The sequence below is a fragment of the Calliopsis andreniformis genome, unplaced genomic scaffold (genome assembly GCF_051401765.1).
Source record: "Calliopsis andreniformis isolate RMS-2024a unplaced genomic scaffold, iyCalAndr_principal scaffold0004, whole genome shotgun sequence".
NCBI classification, from domain to species: domain Eukaryota; kingdom Metazoa; phylum Arthropoda; class Insecta; order Hymenoptera; family Andrenidae; genus Calliopsis; species Calliopsis andreniformis.
In genome coordinates this window covers 18,151,226-18,158,244 of record NW_027480424.1, presented here as the reverse complement: position 1 = coordinate 18,158,244, position 7,019 = coordinate 18,151,226, and positions in this window count along the sequence as shown.

The window sequence follows — 7,019 nt, the reverse complement described above, 5'->3', positions numbered from 1 at the left end:
CGTTGACTTCTTAGGCCCTAACTATTCCATCTGGTGGAACAACGCCCTAGGGTAAAGCCAAGATTGCGCGGAACGTAGAAATGACCATAACTTTCATACTGGTTGCAATTATTCGTTTTATATGGTGGAAAAACTGTTGTATTTATATTGTATTTTATGCTTCTGGCGTTGACTTCTAAGGCCCTAACTATTCGATCAGGTGGAGCAGCGCCCTAGAGTGAAGCCTAGGTTGCTCGAAATGTAGAAATGACCATAACTTTCACACTGGTTGCAATTATTCGTTTTATACGATGGAAAAACTGTTGTATTTATATTGTATTTTATGCTTCTGGCGTTCACTTCTTAGGCCCTAACTATTCGATCTGGTGGTACAACGCCATAGGGTGAAGCCTAGGTTGCCCGGAACGTAGATATGACCATAACCTTCAAACAGGTTGCAATTATTCGTTTTATACGGTGTAAAGGCTGTTGTACTTATTTTGTATTTTAGTCTTCTGGTGTTGATTTCTTAGGCCCTAACTATTCGATCTGGTGGAACAACGCCGTAGAGTGAAGCCTAGCTTGCCCGGAACGTAGAAATGACCATTACTTTCACACTGTTTGCAATTATTCCTTTTATACGATGGAAAAGCTGTTGTATTTATATCGTATTTTATGCTTCTGGCGTTGACTTCTAAGGACCTAACTATTCTATCTGGTGGAGCAACGCCCTGCAGTGATGCCTAGGTTGCCCGGAACGTAGATACGACCATAACCTTCACACTGGTTGCAAATTATTCCTGCTATACGGTGGAAAAGCTGTTGTATTTTTACTGCATTTTATGCTTCGGGCATTGACTACTAAGGCCCTAACTATGCAATCTGTTGGAGCAACGCCCTAGGGGGAAGCCTAGGTTGCCCGGAACGTAGAAATGACCATAACTTTCACACTGGTTGCAATTATTCGTTTTATACGATGGAAAAGCAGTTGAATTTATATCGCATTTTATGCTTCTGGCGTTGACATCTTAGGCCCTAACTATTCCATCTGGTGGAACAACGCCCTAGGGTGAATCCTAGGTTGCCTGGAACGTAGAAATGACCATCACCTTCACACGAGTTGCAGTTATTCCTGTTATAGGATGGAAAGACTGTTGCATTTTTATTCTATTTTATACTTCAGGCGTTGACTTCTAAGGCCCTGGCTATTCGATCTGGTCGAGCAGCGCCCTAGAGTGAAGCCTAGGTTGCCCGGAACGTAGAAATGACCATAACGTTCACACTGGTTGCAATTATTCGTTTTATACGATGGAAAAGCTGTTGTATTTATATCGTATTTTATGCTTCTGGCGTTGACTTCTAAGGACCTAACTATTCGATCAGGTGGAGCAACGCCCTACAGTGATGCCGAGGTTGCCCGGAACATAGATACGACCATAACCTTCACACTGGTTGCAAATTATTCCTGCTATACGATGGAAAAACTGTTGTATTTTTACGGCATTTTATGCTTCGGGCATTGACTTCTAAGGCCCTAACTATGCAATCTGTTGGAGCAACGCCCTAGGGGGAAGCCTAGGTTGCCCGGAACGTAGAAATGACCATAACTTTCACACGGGTTGCAAATATTCGTTTTATACGATGGAAAAGCTGTTGAATTTATACCGTATTTTATGCTTCTGGCGTTGACTTCTTAGGCCCTAACTATTCCATCTGGTGGATCAACGCCCTAGGGGGAAGCGTAGGTAGCCCGGAAAGTAGAAATGACCATAACTTTCACACTCGTAGCAATTATTCGTTTTATACGATGGAAAAGCTGTTGTATTTATATCGTATTTTATGCTTCTGGCGTTGACTTCTTAGGCCCTAACTATTCCATCTGGTGGAACAACGCCCCAGGGTAAAGCCAAGATTGCGCGGAACGTGGAAATGACGATAACTTTCATACTGGTTGCAATTATTCGTTTTATATGCTGGAAAAGCTGTTGTATTTATAATGTATTTTATGATTCTAGCGTTGACTTCTAAGGCCCTAACTATTCGATCAGGTGGAGCAACGCCCTAGAGTGATGCCTAGGTTGCTCGAAATGTAGAAATGACCATAACTTTCACACTGGTTGCAATTATTCGTTTTATACGATGGAAAAACTGTTGTATTTATATTGTATTTTATGCTTCTGGCGTTCACTTCTTCGGCCCTAACTATTCGATCTGGTGGTACAACGCCATAAGGTGAAGCCTAGGTTGCCCGGAACGTAGATATGACCATAACCTTCACACAGGTTGCAATTATTCGTTTTATACGGTGTAAAGGCTGTTGTACGTATTTTGTATTTTATTCTTCTGGTGTTGATTTCTTAGGCCCTAACTATTCGATCTGGTGGAACAACGCCGTAGAGTGAAGCCTAGCTTGCCCGGAACGTAGAAATGACCATTACTTTCAAACTGTTTGCAATTATTCCTTTTATACGATGGAAAAGCTCTTGTATTTATATCGTATTTTATGCTTCTGGCGTTGACTTCTAAGGACCTAACTATTCGATCTGGTGGAGCAACGCCCTACAGTTATGCCTAGGTTGCCCGGAACGTAGATACGACCATAACCTTCACACTGGTTGCAAATTATTCCTGCTATACGGTGGAAAAACTGTTGTATTTTTACTGCATTTTATGCTTCGGGCATTGACTTCTAAGGCCCTAGCTATGCAATCTGTTGGAGCAACGCCCTAGGGGGAAGCCTAGGTTGCCCTGAACGTAGAAATGACCATAACTTTTACACTGGTAGCAATTATTCGTTTTATACAATAGAAAAACTGTTCTATTTATTTTGTATTTTATGCTTCGGGCGTTGACTTCTAAGGCCCTAACTGTTTGATCTGGTGGAGCAACGCCCTAGGGTGAAGCCTAGGTTCCCCGAACGTAGAAATGACCATTACTTTCAAACTGGTTGCAATTATTCCTGTTATGTGATGGAAAAACCGTTGTATTTTTATTGCATTTTATGCTTCGGGCATTGACTTCTAAGGCCCTAACTATTCACTCTGTTGGAGCAACGCCCTAGGGGGAAGCCTAGGTTGCCCGGAACGTAGAAATGACCATAACTTTCACACTGGTTGCAATTATTCGTTTTATACGATGAAAAAGCTGTTGAATTTATATCGTATTTTATCCTTCTGGCGTTGACTTCTTAGGCCCTAACTATTCCATCTGGCGGATCAACGCCCTAGGGGGAAGCGTAGGTTGCCCGGAAAGTAGAAATGACCATAACTTTCAGACTGGTAGCAACTATTCGTTTTATACGATGGAAAAACTGTTCTATTTATTTTGTATTTTATGCTTCGGGCGTTGACTTCTAAGGCCCTAACTATTCGATCTGGTGGAGCAACGCCCTAGAGTGAAGCCTAGGTTGCCCGGTACGTAGAAATGACCATAACTTTCACATTGGTTGCAATTATTCGTTTTATACGATGGAAAAGCTGTTGTATTTATATCGTATTTTGTGCTTCTGGCGTTGACTTCTTAGGCCCTAACTATTCCATCTGGTGGAACAACGCACTAGGGTAAAGCCAAGATTGCGCGGAACGTAGAAATGACCATAACTTTCATACTGGTTGCAATTATTCGTTTTATATGGTGGAAAAACTGTTGTATTTATATTGTATTTTATGCTTCTGACGTTGATTTCTTAGGCCCTAACTATTCGATCTGGTGGAGCAACGCCCTACAGTGATGCCTAGGTTGCCCGGAACGTAGATACGACCATAACCTTCACACTGGTTGCAAATTATTCCTGCTATACGATGGAAAAACTGTTGTATTTTTACTGCATTTTATGCTTCGGGCATTGACTACTAAGGCCCTAACTATGCAATCTGTTGGAGCAACGCCCTAGGGGGAAGCCTAGGTTGCCCGGAACGTAGAAATGACCATAACTTTCACACTGGTTGCAATTATTCGTTTTATACGATGGAAAAGCAGTTGAATTTATATCGTATTTTATGCTTCTGGCGTTGACATCTTAGGCCCTAACTATTCCATCTGGTGGATCAACGCCCTAGGGGGAAGCGTAGGTAGCCCGGAAAGTAGAAATGACCATAACTTTCACACTCGTAGCAATTATTCGTTTTATACGACGGAAAAGCTGTTGTATTTATATCGTATTTTATGCTTCTGGCGTTGACTTCTTAGGCCATAACTATTCCATCTGGTGGAACAACGCCCTAGGGTAAAGCCAAGATTGCGCGGAACGTGGAAATGACGATAACTTTCATACTGGTTGCGATTATTCGTTTTATATGGTGGAAAAGCTGTTGTATTTATAATGTATTTTATGATTCTAGCGTTGACTTCTAAGGCCCTAACTATTCGATCGGGTGGAGCAACGCCCTAGAGTGATGCCTAGGTTGCTCGAAATGTAGAAATGACCATAACTTTCACACTGGTTGCAATTATTCGTTTTATACGATGGAAAAACTGTTGTATTTATATTGTATTTTATGCTTCTGGCGTTCACTTCTTAGGCCCTAACTATTCGATCTGGTGGTACAACGCCATAAGGTGAAGCCTAGGTTGCCCGGAACGTAGATATGACCATAACCTTCACACAGGTTGCAATTACTCGTTTTATACGGTGTAAAGGCTGTTGTACTTATTTTGTATTTTATTCTTCTGGTGTTGATTTCTTAGGCCCTAACTATTCGATCTGGTGGAACAACGCCGTAGAGTGAAGCCTAGCTTGCCCGGAACGTAGAAATGACCATTACTTTCACACTGTTTGCAATTATTCCTTTTATACGATGGATAAGCTGTTGTATTTATATCGTATTTTATGCTTCTGGCGTTGACTTCTAAGGACCTAACTATTCGATCTGGTGGAGCAACGCCCTACAGTGATGCCTAGGTTGCCCAGAACGTAGATACGACCATAACCTTCACACTGGTTGCAAATTATTCCTGCTATACGGTGGAAAAACTGTTGTATTTTTACTGCATTTTATGCTTCGGGCATTGACTTCTAAGGCCCTAGCTATGCAATCTGTTGGAGCAACGCCCTAGGGGGAAGCCTAGGTTGCCCGGAACGTATAAATGACCATAACTTCCACGCTGGTTGCAATTATTCGTTTTATACGATGGAAAAGCTGTTGAATTTATATCGTATTTTATGCTTCTGGCGTTGACTTCTAAGGCCCTAACTATTCGATCAGGTGGAGCAGCGCCCTAGAGTGAAGCCTAGGTTGCTCGAAATGTAGAAATGACCATAACTTTCACACTGGTTGCAATTATTCGTTTTATATGATGGAAACACTGTTGTATTTATATCGTATTTTATGCTTCTGGCGTTGACTTCTGAGGCCCTAACTATTCCATCTGGTGGAACAACGCACTAGGGTAAAGCCAAGATTGCGCGGAACGTAGAAATGACCATAACTTTCATACTGGTTGCAATTATTCGTTTTATATGGTGGAAAAACTGTTGTATTTATATTGTATTTTATGCTTCTGGCGTTGATTTCTTAGGCCCTAACTATTCGATCTGTTGGATCAACGCCGTAGAGTGAAGCCTAGGTTGCCCGGAACGTAGAAATGACCATTACTTTCACACTGTTTGCAATTATTCCTTTTATACGATGGAAAAGCTGTTGTATTTATATCGTATTTTATGCTTCTGGCGTTGACTTTTAAGGCCGTAGCGATTAGATGTGGTGGAGCAACGCCCTAGAGTGTCGCGTGGATTGCCCGGAACGTAGAAATGGCCATTACTTTCACAATGTGTGCAAATATTCATTTTATACGATGGAAAAAATGTTGTACTTATATTGTATTTTATTCTTCTCGTGTTGAATTCTAAGTCCCTAGCTATTCCATCTGGTGGAGCAATGCCCTAGAGTGAAACCTAGGTTGACCGGAACGTAGAAATGACCATAACTTTCACACTGGTTGCAATTATTCGTTTTATACGATGGAAAAGCTGTTGAATTTATATCCTATTTTATGCTTCTGGCGTTGACTTCTTAGGCCCTAACTATTCCATCTGGTGGAACAACGCCCTAGGGTGAATCCTAGGTTGCCTGGAACGTAGAAATGACCATCACCTTCACACGAGTTGCAGTTATTCCTGTTATAGGATGGAAAGACTGTTGCATTTTTATTGTATTGTATACTTCAGGCGTTGACTTCTAAGGCCCTGGCTATTCGATCTGGTCGAGCAGCGCCCTAGAGTGAAGCCTAGGTTGCCCGGAACGTAGAAATGACCATAACGTTCACACTGGTTGCAATTATTCGTTTTATACGATGGAAGAGCTGTTGTATTTATATCGTATTTTATGCTTCTGGCGTTGACTTCTAAGGACCTAACTATTCGATCAGGTGGAGCAACGCCCTACAGTGATGCCTAGGTTGCCCGGAACATAGATACGACCATAACCTTCACACTGGTTGCAAATTATTCCTGCTATACGATGGAAAAACTGTTGTATTTTTACGGCATTTTATGCTTCGGGCATTGACTTCTAAGGCCCTAACTATGCAATCTGTTGGAGCAACGCCCTAGGGGGAAGCCTAGGTTGCCCGGAACGTAGAAATGACCATAACTTTCACACGGGTTGCAATTATTCGTTTTGTACGATGGAAAAGCTGTTGAATTTATATCGTATTTTATGCTTCTGGCGTTGACTTCTTAGGCCCTAACTATTCCATCTGGTGGATCAACGCCCTAGGGGGAAGCGTAGGTAGCCCGGAAAGTAGAAATGACCATAACTTTCACACTCGTAGCAATTATTCGTTTTATACGATGGAAAAGCTGTTGTATTTATATCGTATTTTATGCTTCTGGCGTTGACTTCTTATGCCCTAACTATTTGATCTGGTGGAGCAACGCCCTAGAGTGAAGCCTAGGTTGCCCGGAACGTTGAAATGACCATAACTTTCACACTGGTTGCTATTAGTCCTTTTATACGATGGAAAAGCTGTTATATTTATATTGCATATTATATTTCTGGCATTGAATTCTAAGTCCCTAGCTAGTCCATCTGGTGGAGGAA